At 37.6% G+C, this 19,772-nt stretch overlaps 2 pseudogenes; one reads left to right on the forward strand and one right to left on the reverse strand.

Moving 5' to 3' along the window:
• Positions 1-15,130: 15,130 nt before the first annotated feature.
• Positions 15,131-15,659, reverse strand: LOC127690841 (peptidyl-prolyl cis-trans isomerase D-like; annotated as a pseudogene).
• A 27-nt stretch (positions 15,660-15,686) lies between these two features.
• On the forward strand, positions 15,687-16,724 carry LOC127690842 (peptidyl-prolyl cis-trans isomerase D-like; annotated as a pseudogene).
• The last annotated feature ends 3,048 nt before the right edge of the window (positions 16,725-19,772 follow it).

A 19,772-nucleotide genomic window follows, 5' to 3' on the forward strand; every position in this document is an offset into this window, starting at 1 on the left:
CATCCCTTTACATGCAGATATCAATTTATTCAGAACCGTCTGTTGAAGATGCTTTCTTTTACCCCATTGTATAGCTCTGGTTTTCTTATCAAAATTCAGGTGTCATAGGTGAGTGGATTTATGCTTGGAACTTTGTTTCAATTCTACCCATCATCCTATCTGTTTTTCTGCCAGTAACATAGGGGTTTTAGTGCATCTTGAAATCAGGGATGGTGATATTTTCAACAGTTCTTTTATTTTTTGGTATTGTTTTAGCTATTCTGTTTTTGTTTTTATATGAAGTTGCCCTTTCAAGGTCTATAAAGAATTGTGTTATAAACTTGATGGGGATTGCTTTGAATCCCTACATTGCCTTTGGTAGGATGGTATGCTACTTCTGCTGATCAATGAGGATAGGTGATCTTTCTTCCTTCTTCTGTCTTCTTTAATTTCTTTCTCAGACCTGAAGTTTTAATCATATGAGTCTTTCATTAACTTTCATTTTCACAAGGGAATTGGTCTGAAATTCTTTCTTTGTTGAGTTTTTGTGTGATTTAGGAAACAGCATGACCATTGCCTCATGAAATGAATTTGACAATGTTCCTTCTGTTTCTATTTTGTGGAATAATTTGAGTAGTGGCATTAACTATGCTTTGACAGTTTGGTAGAATACTGCACTAAAACTACTGGCACTGGGCTCTTTTTAGTTGGGAAATTTTTTTTTTCCTATGGTGTGTATTTTTCTTTTTTTTTTTTTTTTATTTTTTTTGTCTTTTTTTTATTCGATATATTTTTATTTACATTTCAAATGATTTCCCCTTTTCTAGCCCCCCACTCCCCGAAAGTCCCATAAGCCCCCTTCTCTCCCCCTGTCCTCCTACCCACCCCTTCCCACTTCCCCGTTCTGGTTTTGCCCTTTACTTCTTCACTGAGTAATGACTGTTTCTATTACTCTAGAAATCATATATCTATTAAGTAGTTTATTTGATCTACTTTGGAAAGTTGTACCTATAAAGAAAATTATCTATTTCTTTTAGATTTTTCCATTGGTGGGGTTATTATTATCTTTAATCATTTTTTATAGTTTAGTTGTTATCCTCTTCCCAGTCTTCCCTTCGACAGTTCCTCATTCCATTCCTCTTCCCGCTACTCTACCCCACCCCCAGAAGGATGTCACCACCCCCATCCCATCCTGCCAGGCCTCACCACTCTCTAGGGCCTCAGGTAGTTAGATGGATAAGCATACCTTCTTTCAATGAGGCCACACCAGGCAGTCCTCTGATGTATTAATGTTAGCGGGGTTGTGGGGATGAGACTTGTGCCAGTTAGTGTATGCTGCCTGTTTGGTGTCTCAATGTCTGAGAGATCTCAGGGGTCCAGACTAGTTGAGACTGCTGGTCTTCCTATTGGGTTGCCATCCTCCTCACCTTCTTTCAGTATCCCTAATTCAACCTCAGAGGTCCCCGACTTCAGTCCATTGGTTGAGTGTAAGTATCTGCATTTGTCCCGGTTAGCTGTTTGTTGGGTCTCTCGACGGCAGCCATGCTAGACTCCTATCTGAAAGCACACAGTAATAGTGTCAGGCCTTGGAGCCTCCCCTTGAGATGGATCCCAAGTTGGGCTGGTCACTGGACCTCCTTTCCCTTGGTCTTTTCTCCATTTTGTTCCTGCAGTTCTTTTAGACAGAGACAATTCTGGGTCAGAGTTCTTGACTGTGGGATGGCAACCCCATCCGTCCACTTGATGCCCCATCTTTCTGAGGGTGGATGCTGTAAGTTCCCTCTCCCCACTGTTGGGCATTTTATCTACAATTTCTACCTTTGAGTCCTGAGAGTCTCTGGTAGATTCTAGAGGGTCCTCCGGTACCTCCAACCTTCTGAGGTTGCCTGTTTCCATTAGTTATGCTGGCCATCAGAGCTTCACTCCTGTTCCCCCATCCCAGTACCGATCATCTTCTACTTTGCCCCTTCCCCTTCCCCTACCCTCCCCTTCCCAGGTCCCTTCTTCCCTCTGCTCCCTATGATTGCTTTCCTCTCTCCCTAATGGGATTGAAGAATCCTCAATTGGGCTTTTCAGCTTGCTAACCTTCTTAAGTTATGTAGATTATATCCTAGGTATTCTGGAATTTTTTTTTTTTTGGCTAATATCCACTTATTAGTGAGTACATACCATGCATGTCCTTTTTGGTCTGAGTTACTTCACTTAGAATGATATTTTTCCATCTATTTGCCTGAAAAAATCAATTTCCTCATTCTTCATAGCTGAATAGTCTTCCATTATGTAAATGAACAGCATTGTCTGTCTCCATTCTTCGATTCTGGGATATCTGGGTTGTTTCCAGCATCTGGCTATCACAAATAAGGCCTCTCTGAACATAGTGGATCGTAAGCTCCTGAGGCATTGGTGGTATATGCCCAAGAGTGGTACAGTTGGGTCTTCGGATAGATCTATTTCCAACTTTCTAAGGAACGTTCAGACTGATTTCCAGAATGGTTACGACTTTTTCATTCACTAGATTTCCTCAGTGTCTGTTGGTATGTCCTCCTTTTCAATTCTGATTTTGTAAGTATGAATATTCTCCCTTCCTCTGCTAGTTAGTTTACATAAGGGTTTTTATCTCTTCTTGATTTTCTCAAAGAATCAACTCTTTGTTTCATTTCTTCTTTGCATTATTCTCTTTGTTTCTATTTTATTGATATTAGCTCTCAATTTGATTACTTCTTACCATTATCTACTCTTTGGTATGCTTACCTCTTTTTATTCTGGATCTTCCAGGTGTGCTGCTAAGTTGCTAGTATGAGATCTTTTTTTATTTTTTATTTTTTTGATGTAGGTACTTTGAGCTATAGTCTTTCCATTTAGCTATGCTTTCATTGTGTCCCATAAGTTTGAATATGTTGTATATTCATTTCATTGAGTTCTTGAAAGTCTTTAATTTCTTTATCTCTCTCTTGACACATTTTTTATTCAAAAGAGAGTTTCTGTTAAGATTCAAAAAAATAACCCCCCTCCCCCAATAGCAACCAGGCGGTGGTGGTGCACGCCTTTAATCCCAGCACCTGGGAGGCAGAGGCAGGCAGGTTTGTGAGTTCAAGGCCAGTCTGGTCTACAGAGTGAGTTCCAAGACAGCCTGGGCTACACAGAAAAATCCTGTTTTGAAAAAAACCAAAAAATAAAAAATAAATAAATTCAGAAAAATAACATAATCAAAGAGATAGATCTGCAATTTTATACACATAGGAACTAATATGAAGAAATCATATGAGAAAGTCAATTGTTTTTAAAAATGGAGAGAGAGTGAGTGAGTGAGAGAGAGAAAGAGAGAAAGAGATTTGACACACACATTTTGGCAGAGTGCTCAGAATGGCCTCCTCAAAGGCAACCATACACACACAAGACCCACCCTCCTGGATGATGTAAACAAGACTCACGAGCTCTCTAGCTGGGTGCCACCTGACAGGTCTTTCTGCCCAGGGTTTGCCATTACTGAGAGGAGATGCTTGAGTTCCAAGGAATGAAGGGTGAAGGGTAGGCTTCCATTGCCACAGCCATGAGCTACCGTGATTGTCCCAGAGTTAGTTAGTTAGTTAGTTTGGTTTTTTGTTTAAATATTTGTTTTCCCACATAGTGGGAAAAACTCAGTATCAATGGTCCCTTCATGGACAATAATTAAAACCAGCCCAAATCTTAGTGCAGGAGTGTTTACAATTATGATATGTCTTAACAACTTACTTACAAAGATCCTATAGACATTTATATGCCATTAAGTTAATGCATTAAGAAGTAGTACTAGTTCAGCATTGGTAATACTTGGCATTTGATAATATATTTAATAACTAACTATTTTAACGGGCTTTGTTGTTTATTTAAATTTGAATGGTATTTTTTTGGGTAGACTAAGAAAAAAATAAAATTCTCAGTAATGATGGGTAGTATTAGAAATCCAGTTTGTACATCCTTATCTAAAATGGGTATCCTAAAGGACAACTAAGGCTCAACATTAGCTGACAATTATATGAAAATTAGCAAAAGAAGGATACAAATGCACTGAGAATGGAAAATGACAACTTGAGAGACAAGGAATGGTACAGATGGATAAAGAATTGTGAATGTGGACAGGGTATAAAGGAAGGAAATATTTGGAAGAAGGCACTCGAAGATGGAGTTGGGAACGAATGGGACACAAGTAGTTTGGAGTAGAAGAGAGAGAGAGAGAGAGGGAGGGGAGGGGAGGGAGGGGGAGGGAGAGGGAGAGGGAGAGGGGGAGGGGGAGGGAGAGGGAGAGGGAGAGGGAGAGGGAGAGGGAGAGGGAGAGGGAGAGGGAGAGGGAGAGAGAAATAGGGTGTAGGGAAAGGTCTAGTGTGCTCCTTCAACTCAGTTTCCTTGTTTTAGCATTAATAATCAAGAAATAAAACCAACCTTACTGAAACATGACACTGGACTACTGGCACCTGTCTCTAGAAAACATTGGCAGGATAAATCTACCTAGGAGGAAAGTCAGGAACAGCTGTGGCTATTATTGGAAAAAGGCATCACCTATAAAACTTCTTAGCCCTACTGAGCCCTCTGCCTATTCTTGTATCTCCTATTTAGACTAAGGAGGCAACAGCAGGTTTGCAAGACTTTTTAGATTAAGATGGATTTTGTATGATAATAAATTCATAAGCTTATAAATGTATATTCAAATTAACAAAACTGACCTAAAAACACATATGTTTAACCACTTGTGTCTTGGCTAACAACATTCAAAACTAGGCCTATAATTTTAAAGTTATAAATGACATATTTTAATAAACAACGTATATTTGAAAAATGAGGTTTTATAAATTCTTAAGGTCTATTCAGGCTAGCAAAAACTGAGTTAAAATATATGTCTACTCTGTGACTATATTTGTGGCTTAAAGTTTTATTTTGATGGTAATGGCTTCTCAATTTAAATTTTAAGTCTAAAACTTAACAAGGTGAAAAATATAAAAATCTCAATCTTATAAAAGCTACTAATTTGTAAAGTTTTAGGTAATTAAGCCATGCAAGCTAATAGTCAGTTATTTTAATAAATGATCAAATTCTTTAAAATGTTTAGAACTAAATTTGTAATCATAGTAATTCATTCACAAGGACAAGTTTTGACCTTCTAAAGCATAAAGCAGCCAACAAAAAAACCAAATAAGTACATTTAGAATTAGCTTTACTTAATAGATAGTCTTCAACGGACTTACCCGAGCAAGGTGCTTCCCCGTGGCCAGCCTCCAGATGCACCGCTGGCCCTCTCCAATGATTCCTTCTTAAAGTCTGTGCCAACACTTCATTTATGCAATTGTTTGTGTGGCTGTTCAAGCAATATAAGGAAAACTCATCCTCATATATGTTGCAGTTTATAAGAATATCAGGAATTTATGATCAGGGGCCATGACACCTAAAGGCAGCCCATCTGCTGTCATTGTAAAAGACTCATTTGCTTTGCCTGTGAGAAACAGTACTATGAAGTTAATACCAAAATTCTGGCAAACACAATAACAGTTCTGACAGCTACAATATAAATATTAGTTCATGTCTAATCATCTGAAATACATGTTGGTCACTGTGCCTATAAAGGCATGGAATTCTCTCTTTGACAGGTTGGATCTCACCTAGAAAGCGGTGTGTGTCCCAGTGAATGCTCTTTTGGCCAAGTATTTTTACAGGTCACATGACATAGAAAGCAGAGGCTCAAGAGCTACACAGAGAGCAGATCTTCACTCAGGCAGTGTGGAGGAGAATCTGGAAACTTCCTTAGGCTTTGGCTTTTGGAAGCCATGCTGACAAAAGTCATCCAGAAACAAAGTTGTATGTAATGGTGACTTAGTTTTTGATGTTTTGAAGGAGTTGACCTAGTAGTGAAATAAAAAGTGTGCATGTTAAAAAAAATAGTCTTCAAAATCCTGAGAGATTTACTGAATATAACGTTTAAAGTATTTAATTATTGATAATCTTGATAATGTATTTTAAATACATCAAAGTGTTTAATGGATTGATACAACTATAGAGACTGTTTTGATTATATTTCCAGCTGAAATTTACCTGTCACTTCATAAGCTTGACAGCAGCATTAGCAAATCAAAATATCTTATCTTTTTAGTTATTACTAAAACTACAATTTTTGAATTTATGTTTTTGTACAACATAACAAAAAATTTAGAATAACAACATAAATAGGCTTAGGAAGGAGATAGTAAAGAAAACAAGAGAAAACTGGAATCAAGACATTTTTCTTCTAGACAATACAGTAATCAAAAATATGCAAAGATAATTATATATTTCTTAAATCCCCTAGGAGGCCAAGAGGATTTAGCCAAAAATGCAATCAATAAAAATAAGATTACTTTGAAATTTTGACCTAAAATTACTTTTGGTACAGCCCAAGAATCTGTTCCTCTAAATTGCCTACTAAATGTATTGAAAACTAGAGCCTTCCAACAGTTTCTTCCTGCATGAAACTGTTAGGCTTTGATATTATTCACAATTTTGTTTAATTTATATTATCAGTCAAATAGGGACTTTCATGAATACATGGGAAATTTCAATTTTTCCACTTCAGGATTTTCTGTGATTTTTGCTCAGCTACTTCTAAATATCCCGATAACTAGTAGAAAGGTCTTCCTGAGACCACAATTAAAATTGTCCTAAAATTTAAAAACCCAAAAATCTCAAGGTAAAAGTCTGAGTTTAACTTTTTTTAAAAGTTAATAACTATTGTTAACTAAATAATTTTTGTTTGTTATTTAGTTTTATGATTTTCCTTGGTCTGACAATAGATCAGACTCTGGCAAGAAAATAAAAAGAAGCCCATGAGAGCTTTTCCCTATTAAAGGCATTCTTTTTTTATATCATATGGGCAAATTTTATAAAATATTGCTGACTTCTAATGATAATTAGTAGTGAATGGACATCAGCTTGGTGTCTGAAAATATCTGTCTCTGTGACTGTCTGTGTCTTGGACAGTTTCTGCTGTCAGGTATGTAAAGATATGTCCTCACAGTGCATTACAGGAATGCACAAATTCTTTTCCTAACTAGTCAGCTACAGAGCACAGCTGTAGCATGGGACCATGGAAGCTCCAGAAAAATACCACTGTGTTTTATATGAAACTTACCTTTGCCAAAGGGTTCTTTATGCATGTCCCGCTTGTATTATAATAATTAAATTATTACAAGTAATTTAATTTTAATTATAATTTTATAATTGTATAACTTATTTAATAAAAGTAATTATAATAATTTTAATAATAATAAGTAATACAAAATCCTAATTATAATAGTTATGACTATGCTACCAAATATTTTTCAAAATTTTAATGTTAGTAATTGTTATTTAAATGCCTTACTATCCACGGGGCAACACTATACTTAATCATAAAATTATAAATAATTATAAATTATAAATAAATAAATTATAAATAAATGAATAAATAATGAATAAATAAATAAATAAATAATAGAAATATTCTGTAGGAGTGACTCCTTGTCGCCATCTTTGCTGCCTGACAGAGCAGAAAGGCAGCACCAGGTACTGAGATATCCCGAGTTTAAGATCTCTGGGGGTGCAAACTGCCAGGGGTCTGCCTGCACCCAGGACCTGGACAGATCGGTGGTTCGTCTCTGTGCCAGCCTGTCATGGGACCTGTGCCCTATGTGGGGATCAGCACAGGGAGTGACTGCCCACCGCCATCTTTGCTGCATGACAAAGCATAAAGGCAGCACCAGGTACTAAGATATCCTGAGTTTAAGATCTCTGGGGACGCAAACCGCCGGGGTGGGGGTGGGGTCTGCCTGTGCCCAGGACCTAGGCAGATCAGCGGTTTGTCTGTGTGCCAGCTGGTTATGGGTCCTGTGACCTATTTGGAGTGACTCCCCACCACCATCTTCACTCCATGACAGAGCAGATGGGGAGCACCTGGTTCACTGAGACAACCCAAGTATAACATTGCTTGGGGTAAGACACAGCAGGGCTCCAATGGCACACAAGAGGAGGACAGCACATCAGCAATCTGTACCAGGGGAAACCCAGTTATCCAATGTTGCGGAAATAGCCTTACAGGCTCACAGGAGGTTGACGCACCAGCCAATGACAACAAGACCAACTAAAACCAGTAAGAACTAGTAGGCAAAAGGCAAACATAGGAGCGTTACTAACAGAAATCAAGGCAATATGGCAGCATCTGAATCTAGTTCTCCTATAACAGCAAGTCCTGGATACCCCAACACACCAGAAAAACAAGATTTGCACTTAAAATCATAGGTAATGATGCTGTTAGAACACATGAAGGACATAAATACATCTCTTAAAGAAATTCAGGAGAAAATGGATCAAAAGTTAGAAGCCCTTACAGGGGAAACAAAAATCATTTAAAGAAATTCAGGAGAATATAGGTCAAAATATAGAAGCCAATAAGGAGGAAATGCTAAATCACTTAAAGAAATACAGGAGAACTTTGGTCAACAGGCAGAAGTCATGAAAGAGGAAACATAAAAATCTCTTAAAGAATTACAGAAAAACACAAACAAGCAAGAGAAGGAGCTGAGCAAAACTATCCAGAATATAAAAATAGATGTAGAAACAGCTAAGAAATCGCAAAGGAAGACAAATTTGGAGATAGAAAACCTTGGGAAGAAATTAGGGGCCATAGATACAAATATCAACAACAGAATACAAGAGATAGAAGGAAGATACCATAGAAACCATGGACTCAACAGTCAAAGAAAATGCAAAATGCCAAAAGCTTGTAATCCAAAACATCCAGGAAATCCAGGACACAATGAGAAGACCAAACCTAAGGATTATAGGCATAGATGAGAGTGAAGATTTACAACTTAAAGGGCCAGCAAATATCTTCAATAAAATTATGGAAGAAAACTTCCCTAACCTAAAGAGAGAGATGCCCATGAATATACAAGAAGCCTACAGAACTCCAAACAGACTGGACCAGAACAGAAATACCTCCCGCTACATAATAATCAAAACCCCAAATGTACTAAACAAAGAATAATAAAGGCAGTAAGAGAAAAAGGGCAAGTAACATATAAAGGAAGACCTATCAGAATTACACCAGACTTCTTACCAGAGACCATGAAAGCTAGAAGATCCTGGGCAGATCTCATGCAGACCCTAAGAGAACACAAATGTCAGCCAAGACTACTATACCCAGCAAAACTTTCAATCACTATAGATGGAGAAACCACGATATTCCATGACAAAACCAAATTTACACAATAGCTTTCCACAAACCCAGCCCTACAAAGGAAAAGAGGGGGAAAACACCAATACAAGGAGGGAAACTATACCCTGGAAAAAGCAAGATAGTAACCGTCTTTCATCAAACCCAAGAGAAGATAACCACTCAAATATAAAATTAGCATCAAAAGTGACAGGAAGCAATAATTACTATTCCTTAATATCTCTTAATATGAATGGACTTAATTCCCCAATAAAAAGACATAGACTAACAGACTGGATACATAAACAGGACCCTACATTTTGCTGCATACAGGAAACACACCTCAGTGTCAAAGACAAAAACTACCTTAGAGTAAAAGGATGGAAGACCACTCCTGGGCATATACCCAGAAGACTCCCCACCATGTAATAAGGATACATGTTCTACTATGTTCATAGCAGCCCTATTTATAATTGCCAGATGTTGGAAAGAACCCAGGTATCCCTCAACAGAAGAGTGGATGCAAAAAATGTGGTCTATCTACACAATGGAGTACTATTCAGCCATTAGAGACAACGAATTCATGAAATTCTTAGGCAAATGGATGGAGCTAGAGAATATCATACTCAGTGAGGTAACCCAGACTCAAAAGGTGAATCATGGTATGCACTCACTAATAAGTGGATATTAACCTAGAAAACTGGAATACCCAAAACATAATCCACACATCAAATGAGGTACAAGAAGAAAGGAGGAGTGGCCCCTGGTTCTGGAAAGACTCAGTGAAACAGTATTCAGCAAAACCAGAACGGGGAAGTGGGAAGGGGTGGGTGGGAGGACAGGGGAAGAGAAGGGGGCTTACGGGACTTTCGGGGAGTGGGGGGGCTAGAAAAGGGGAAATCATTTGAAATATAAATAAATTATATCGAATAAAAAAATTAAAAAAAAAAAAGGATGGAAGACAATTCTACAAGCAAATGGTCTCAGGAAACAAACCGGAGAAGCCATTCTAATATCAGATAAAATTGACTTTCAACTTAAAGTCATCAAAAGAGACATGGAAGGACACTTTTTGCTGGTCAAAGGAAAAATCCACAAAGAAGAACTCTCAATTCTGAACATCTATGCTCCAAATGCAAGGGCACCCTTATTTATAAAAGAAACTTTACTAAAGCTCAAAGCACACATTATACCTAACATAATAATTGTGGGTGACTTCAATACTCCACTCTCCTCAATGGATGGGACAGGAAAACAGAAACTAAACAGGGACACAGTGAAACTAATTGAAGCTTTGGACCAATTGGATTTAATATATATATATATATATATATATATATATATATATATATATATATATATATATATATATATAATGTATGTATATAAAACATTTCATCCCAAAGCAAAAGAATATACCTTTTTCTCAGCACCTCATGGTACCTTCTCCAAAATTGATCATATAATTGGTCATAAGACAGACCTCAACAAATGTAAGAAGATTGAACTAATCCCATGCCTCCTATCAGATCACTATGGAGTAAAAGTGATCTTCAATAGCAACAAAAACAACAGAAAGCCCACATACACATGGGGAGGGAGGAACCAGGAAAGGGGAAAGCATTCAGAATGTAAACAAAGAATATAGAAAAAAAGGGAACTATTCTGTAAACCCACCTAAATTCTTACATACTACTTAGCTATGCTAAATTTAAACTTTCCTATTTATTTATTTTATTTACTTATTTACTTATTTATTTATTTATTTATTTATTTATTTATTTATTTATTTATTTGTAATTTGTTATATGCCCATATGCATGTTCCCCTCTCTTGTCTCCTGATTCCCTCCCTCCCATCTGCCATCCTCCCATCCTCAGGTGTTTCCTTTCTCCTCAGAAAAGGAGAGTCCTCCCTGGTTATCAACCTGTTTTGGCATATCAAGTTGCAGTAGGACTAGGTGCATCTTCTCTTATTATAGCTAGGCAAGCCGACAAAGTTGAAGGAAAGGTGGCCAAAGGCAGGCCACAGCGTCAGACACACTGCCTGCTCCTGCTGTTAGGAGTTCCACTTGAAGAACAAGATGCACAACAGTTACGTATGTGCCAAATGCCTATTCATTGCATGCTTTCTGAGTGCCAGGTCAGTCTCTGTGGACCCCTATGGGCCCAGGTTAGTTGATTCTGTAGGTTCCTTTGTGGTGTCCTTGACCTCCCTGGCTTCTTCAGTCCTTTCCCCACCCTCTTCCACAGGATTCCCCAACCTCCAAATAATGTTCAGTTGTTAGTCTCTGCATCAGCTTCCATTAGTTGCTGGGTGAAGCCTCTCAGAGGACAGTTGTGCTAGGCTCTTTTTTGTAAGTACAGTAGATGTCATTAACAGCATCAGAGGTGGGCTTTCACTCATGGTGTGGATCTTCAGCTGGGCCAGTCATTGGTAAGTGATTCCCTCAATTTCTCTTCTATCTTTACTCCTACATATCTTGTAGGCAGGACAAATTGTGGGTCTGAGGTTTTGTGGCTGTTTTAGTGTATCAGTCTTTTCTGGTTACAAGAGATGACTCTTTCCAATTGCATATTCCCCATTGCTAGGAGTCTTAGCTAGGATCACAATCAATAGATTTCTGAGAGTTTCCATTGTTCAAGAGTTCTATCTTGTCCCTGAGATGCTGCTCTACCCACCAAATCCAGTTCTTTCTCCAAGTACTCTCTCACTCTGACCTCCCTCTAATTGTGATCCCTTCTACTCCCCTCCTCCTCTCTTTCCTTCCATCTCTCTGTCCCTGATGTATGTTCTGTTTCCCCTTCTCAGTGAGATTCAAATGACCCCCTATGGGACTTCCTTGGTAGTTAGTTTCTTTGGGTTTGTGGATTGTAGCACGATTATCCTGTATTTAATGGCTAATATCCACTGATATATATATATATATATATATATATATATATATATATATATCAGTGGATATATAATGGCTACCCTGTTTATCTTTGTGACAATAATTGTGGTTTAAAGTTTTATTTGCAATATCAAAATAAAGCTTTGTTTTTAAAGAATGAAGTCATAGAGTGTTTTCTGCTGGATTGTGCCACCACTGCTGATTTGTGCTTGATGACATTAATGAACTGGACTGCTGGCATCCTGACACAGAGATTGAAATTGTGCCAAAGAACTACTTCTAAACAGGCCCACATCTCTTTGTCCTATTTTCCATATTTTCTCCCTGCTGTTGGATGGTGGGCTAGAAGGGGGAGTCAAAGCATTTAAGAACCCCAGTTAAAAGTAGGTTTGAAAAATCTAAGCCTACAATCAACTAACAAGCTTGTGCATACCATGTTTGTCTTTCTTGGTGTGGATTACCTCACTCAGAGTGACTTTTCTAGTTCTATCCACTTGCCTGCAAATTTCACAATGCCATTATTTTAATGGCAGAATAATGTTCCATTGTGTGTAAATGGTTCACATTCTCTCTTATTCATTCTTTAGCTCAGGGCCATCTAGGTTATTTGCTGTTTTGGGCTATTACGAATAATGTGTTATGAAGATAGTTGAGCAATTCTCTTTGTCGTATAGTAGAGAATGTTTTGGGTATATGCCCAGGAGTGGCATAGCTAGGTCTTGAGGTAGAATGATTGCCAATTTTCTGAGAAACTGCCAGATTGATTTCCAAAGTGCTTGTATAAGTTTTTAACCACAAATATTGTCCAGCAATTGAGGAGTGCTCCCTTTGCATTACATCCTCAACACCTTGAATGTTTGGTCTTGGCCATTCTGACAGGTGTAAGATAGAACCTGAGAGTCATTTTGAATTGCATTTCCCTGATGACTAAAAATGTTGAACATTTCTTTAAGAGCTTCTTGGCCATTAGAGATCCCTCTATTGAGAATTTTGTTTAGATATGTACCCCATTTTTAAATTAAGTTATTTGGCTTGTTGATGTCTAATTTCTTAAACCCTTTATACCTTTTGTGTGTTGGCCCTTTGTCAGATGTAGTGTTGGTAAAGGTCTTCACAATCTGTAGACTGCCATTTTGTCCTTTTGATAATGTTTTTGGTTTACAGAAGCCATTCCGTTTCATGAGGTCACATTTATTAATTGTTGACCTTAGTGTGTGAGCTGTTGGTGTTCAGTTTAAGAAGTTGTCTCCTAAGCATCTTAAAAAATGCTCAACTTCATTAGTCATTAGGGAAATGCAAATCAAAACAACCCTAAGATTTCATCTTACACCAGTCAGAATGGCTAAGATTAAAAATTCAGGAGACAGCAGGTGTTGGAGAGGGTGCGGAGAAAGAGGAACACTCCTCCACTGCTGGTGGGGTTGCAAATTGGTACAACCACTCTGGAAAGCAGTCTGGCGGTTCCTCCGAAAACTGGGCACCTCACTTCCAGAAGATCCTGCTATACCACTCCTGGGCATATACCCAGAGGATTCCCCACCATGTAATAAGGATACATGCTCTACTATGTTCATAGCAGCCCTATTTATAATTGCCAGATGCTGGAAAGAACCCAGGTATCCCTCAACAGAAGAGTGGATACAAAAAATGTGGTATATCTACACAATGGAGTACTATTCAGCCATTAGAAACAATGAATTCATGAAATTCTTAGGCAAATGGATGGAGCTAGAGAACATCATACTAAGTGAGGTAACCCAGACTCAAAAGGTGAATCATGGTATGCACTCACTAATAAGTGGTTATTAACCTAGAAAACTGGAATACCCAAAACATAATCCACACATCGAATGAGATACAAGAAGAAAGCAGGAGTGGTCCCTGGTTCTGGAAAGACTCAGTGAAACAGTATTTGGCAAAACCAGAACGGGGAACTGGGAAGGGGTGGGAGGGAGGACAGGGGAAGAGAAGGGGGCTTACGGGACTTTCGGGGAGTGGGGGGGGGGCTGGAAAAGGGGAAATCATTTGAAATGTAAATAAATTATATCGAATAAAAAAAAAGAATGAAAAAAAAAAAAAAGAAGTTGTCTCCTGTGCCAATGTGTTCAAGATTCTTTCTCTTCTATCAAGATTCAGTATATTGAGTTTCATGTTGAAGTCTTTGGCCCACTGGACTTGAATTTTGTGTAGGATGATACATATGGATCTATTTTCATTTTTCCACATTCAGACATCTAGTTAGTCCAGCACCATTTATTAAAGATGCTTTGTATTTTTCATCAAAGAGTTTTAACTTCGTTGCAAAAAATCAAGTGTCTGTAGTTGTGTGGGCTTGATTCTGGATCTTAAGTTCAATTCCATTGGTGAGCCGATCTGTTTTTTGGGTCAATATCATGTGGTTCTTATTACTATAAGTACAGTTGAGTTTAGAGATGGTGATACATCCAGAAGTTCTTTTGTTGTACAGGGTTGTTTTGCTTTTCCTCAGTTTTTTGTTTTTCCATATGAAGTTGAGAATTGTTCTTTCAAGGCCTGTGAAGGACTATACTGGAATTTTGGTAAGAATTGCATTGAATCTATAGGCTGCTTTTGGTGATATGGCTAATTTTACCATGTTAATCCTACAGATTCAAGAGTGTGGGATGTCTTTCCATCTTGGATTCATGAGTGTGGGATGTCTTTCCATCTTTTGATATGTTCTTCAATTTCCTTCATCAAAGACTTGAAATCTTGTCATACAGTCCTTTCATTTGCTTGGTTAGAGTTACAGCAAGATATTTTATATAATTTGTAGCTGTTTTAAAGTGTGTTGTTTCCCTTATTTCTTTCTCAGATCACTTATTGTTCATATAAAGGGGAGCTACTAATTTTCTTGAATTAAATTTTTTAAATTTTTTTATTTTTGTATTTCATAACACTTAATTAAGAAGGAACCTATGTCAGCACTGCTATGAAAACAATGACAGAAATCAAGGGAAACACAGCAGAGATCATGTAGATAGTAATATACATTGTCCTTTAATATAATCATCATATAATAGTTAAAGAGAGTGTAATCCTTATTAAGCAAACATTTTTGCATACAGGGCCTTCTCTTTATCTTTCTGTGCCTTTATCATTTGTTTGACTTTAAGCAATTCTTCCTGGATAGCTTTATCTCCAGGGGCTACCTCCTGTGCCTTCTTAAGATCAGCCAGTTTTTGATCATCTTCTTTTAATCCTTGCCATCCTTGTGCTTCTCAGTATAGTGCTTTAATATTTGAAGGGTCCACTTCAAGAGCCTCCAAGCAACTGTCACAGGCCCCCTGCCAATTTGACATCTTCAGTTTACAAGCACCACTATTCAGCACACAACTTAAGGCTATAGGTTGCAGTCTAGATATATCTGCTTTCTCTATAACAACCTTTGAACTATCCATGTACCTTATAACCTTCACATATTTTTTAATAGTCATCTCCCAGTTCTGAGACTTGAAAAAAGTATTTCCAATGTTTCTTTAAGTCTTCAGGTATTAATAAAATTTTATCTATATCTTTTAAATCTTTATCTGCAGTAGAGTTTGGTCTCCTCTCATGCACGAGGTACAGGTGTCCTGCTTTCCAGCACTTGCAGTGAAGATGTCCCACCCATACCCGGCAGCCAAGCCCTCCAATTCCAAGAACCCACAAATCTTCTTTGTCATGGACATCGGCTGTGAGCGAGTTGGACAAATTGTTTTAGAATTATTTGCAGATATTTTTCTCAAAACTGCAGAAAATTTTTGTGCATTGTATACAGGAGAAAAAGGAAATGGACACACAACTGGGAAACCTCTCCATTTTTAAGGATGCCCTTTCCACCGAATTATTAAGAAATTTATGATTTAGGGTTGACTTACTTGGGGTTTCTATTCCTGCACAAACATCATGACCACAAAGCAAGTTGGGGTGGAAAGGGTTTATTGAGCTTACACTTCCATGCTGCTGTTCATTATTAAAGTTCCAGTCATCATTACTGGAACTCAAGCAGGTCAGGAAGCAGGAGCTGATGTTGAGGCCATGGAGGGATGTTCCTTACTGGCTTGCTTCCCCCTGGCTTGCTCAGCCTGATCTCTTATAGAACCCAAGACTACCAGTCCAGAGGTGGTACCACCCACAAGGGGCCCTTCTCCTTTGATCACTGAGATAATGCCCCACAGTTGAATTTCATGGAGGCACTTACCCAACTGAGGCTCCTTTCTCTGTGATAACTCCAGCCTGTGTCAAGTTGACATACAAAACCAGCCAGTACATGGGTGGAGACTTTTCAAATCAGAATGGGACTTACTTGGGGATTCCACTTACAGGTGGAGAAAGTATTTATGGTGAAAATTTTGAAGATGAAAATTTTCATTATAAGCATGATCGGGAGGGTTTGCTGAGCATGGCAAATGCAGGCCCCAATACAAATGGTTCTCAGTTCTTTATCATAACAGTTCCAACTCCTCATTTGGATGGGAAGCATGTGGTATTTGGTCAAGTAGTAAAAGGACTAGGTGTGGCAAGGATGCTTGAAAATGTAGAAGTGAATGGTGAAAAACCTGCCAAACTATGTGTTATTATGGAATATGGAGAATTGAAAGAAGGTGATGACTGGGAATATTCCCCAAAGATGGCTCTGGTGATAGTCATCCAGATTTCCTTTTTTTTTTTTTTTTTTGGTTTTTCAAGACAGGGTTTCTCTGTGTGGCCCCCTTGAACTCACTCTGTAGACCAGGCTGGCTTCTAACTCAGAAATCCTCCTGCCTCTTCCTTGAATTAAATTTTTATCTAATCCTTTTGCTGGTTGTATATTATCTGTAGGTGTTCCCTGGTTGAGGTTTGAGTGTAACTTACATATTATTTTCCTATTATCTTCAAATTGTGATACATTGACATTTTCCCCTCTAATTTGCATCTCCTTGATCTCCTTTTGTTGTCCTATTGCTGTAGCTAGAACGTCAAGAACTATATTGTATAGATACAGAGAGATTAGAATGCCTTGGGTTGTTGCTGATTTTAGTGGAATTGTATTAAGTTTCTTTTCATTTAATTTGATATTGACTATCAGCTTGCTGTATATTATTGTTATTGTTATTAGGTATGTGCCTTGTATCTCTGATATGTCTAAGACATTTATTATAAAGGAATATTAGATTTTTGTCAAAGACTTTTTCAGCATCTAAAAAGATGATCCTATGTTTTTTCCAGTTTGCTTATATGGTAGATTACATTGTCAAATTTTTCATATGTTGAACCATCGCTGCATCTTTGCTAGGAAGCCTACTTGATCATGGTGGATGATGTTTTTGGTGTGTTTTCGAATTTGGTTTGCAAATACTTTATTGATTACTTTTTCATCAAGGTTCATTAGTGAAATTGGTTTGAAATATTTTTTTGTTGAGTTTTTGTGTGGTTTAGGTGTCAGGGTGACTGTGACCTCATAGAATGAATTTGACAATGTTCTTTCTGTTTTGTGGAGTAGTTTGAGGAGTATTGATATTACCTCTTCTTTGAAAGTCTGGTAGGATTCTGAACCAAAGCCATCTGTTCCTGACTATTTGGGGGTAGAGTTGGGAGACTTTTAATGCCTGCTTCTATTTCTTTAGGGGTTATAGATCTATTAAGATTGTTTTCCTGATCTTGATTTAATTTTGGTAAATGGTGTCTATCAAGAAAATCATCCATTTCATTTAGATTTTGAAATTTTATAGAGTACAGGCTTTCAAAGTAAGACCTAATGATTCTTTGGATTTCCTCAGTGGCTGTTTTTCATGTCCCTCTTTTCATGATTTTGTTAATTTTGATAGTTTCTCTATGCCTTTTAGTTAGTTTGGCTAGAAGTTTGTATATATTGTTGATTTTCTCAAAGAACCAGCTCTTGGTTTTATTGATTCTTTGTACCATTTTCTTTGTTTATAAGTTATTGGTTTCAGCCCTAAGTTTGGTTATTTCCTGCTATCTACTCCTCTTGTATGTGTTTCTTTTTGTTCTTGAGTTTTCAAGTGTTCTAAGTTGCTATTATGAGATCTCACTGTAAAGGTCTGAGAGTCACCAGAGAATGATATCACAAACTCAAATAGTATGCAAAAGCAAAGAATGTTTGTTTATTCAGAAGAATTTCCTGCATGCTGGGGTTTCCTCATTCAGAAATGGAAACACAGGTTTGTGCTATGCAGGGTAAAATTAAAGACTGTTAGGGTAAGAGTGGGTGACTTTTACCTTTCCTTTCCTTGATTGGTTGTCTCCATCAGGAATATGTATGCTTTGTGATTGGTTAGGGCTCTGGGGACTTTCCAAGTGGCAAGGAATCCTCAGATTGCCTGTCAACAGTTGTGGTTGGCTGACCCCAATTCTCATTTCTTGAAAATAGAAACTTAATACTAGTCTTTCCAACTCCCAGTTTTTTCATGGAGTCGGCCTGAATCCTTCTATTTCAGTCTTCTCATTCCACCCTCTGAATTATAAATGAATCAAACCATTTATTTATCAGCCCCTCCTCCCAAGGTCTGAGTCATTGGCCCCAAAAGTCATTGGGACCTAAAAATCATAAGTTATTGCCAAAATGTGGGCCTTTGTGACTTAGCATCTCAGACTATAAGGTGGGGTAAAGCACATCAAGTTTTTTTTTTTTTCTGCAACTGATTCTTGCTGGCATTAGGACATTGTCAAAGGGGCCCAAGAAGACTGAAATGCTAGTAAAAGGCTGGGCAATGGGACACTTATCAGGAACATCTAATTAGTATCTGATCCAGATGACAGATAGGGAGTCATCACATTGGTTGGACTGGTTAACATCAGCTTTCAGCAAGTCTAGAGTTTAGCAGCTCCACAGGTGGTTCCTGGATGGAGTCTGTCAGCCAGGTAAAAATACAGACAAGGGATTTAAATTAAAATTTGTTTAGTAATTGGGGAAGGAAAGAACCCCCCCCCCCCAAGACCAAAGGATAAATCCTAGTCTTAAGAACAGGCAGGATTACCAAATGGAAGTTCATCTGGCCTGTACTAAGTAGACCTAGAGCTTAGGACTCTTGATTTTCTGAAGCTTATGTGAACTTTACAAGAGGATATATAATGAGTATTTATTGTTGCATTGAAATGTTATCTTAGAAAAAGCACTTAACAGGTGTCTGTAAGATAATAGGAACATATTTATGTCTTTGAGACCTAGTAGAATCTATAGTTTTGTGTTAAAAGGAATAGAACATTTTCTTCAGTCCATAGGGCTAGATATACAGATTGTATAGAGATGTTTTTAAAATGATGAGAAACACCTTTAAGTCTACATTTAGAAGACAACAAAAGGGGATTTAAAATTTTGAGCTTGTGATTTTACTGAATCATAAGCAGCCAGTGCTCTATTTGCTTATCAGAATTCCATTGATCAATATGAAAATTTCAAACATTTGAAATCTTAGTGTAATAATAGCACAGATGAGGGAAAGGAATTTGAAACATTTTATCTTTTTTTTAGATACCTTAAATTACTTTTTTATATATCTACAATCTGCAGTTACACACCTTAGATAATTTTTAGGTCCTCTGAACTTGCCTAAGCTTTTACAACCTCTGACTTCATATGCTTTAGAACCTTAGGGACTTGCATAGACTTTGAACCCTTTTTTTTTAATCTAATCATTTATCAGTAACAGGAGTAGTTATTACTGAGAACAGCTATTGCAGAGGAAGTTTTAAAAAAAGGAATAG

The sequence above is a fragment of the Apodemus sylvaticus genome, chromosome 8 (assembly GCF_947179515.1).
Source record: "Apodemus sylvaticus chromosome 8, mApoSyl1.1, whole genome shotgun sequence".
Lineage (NCBI taxonomy): Eukaryota > Metazoa > Chordata > Mammalia > Rodentia > Muridae > Apodemus > Apodemus sylvaticus.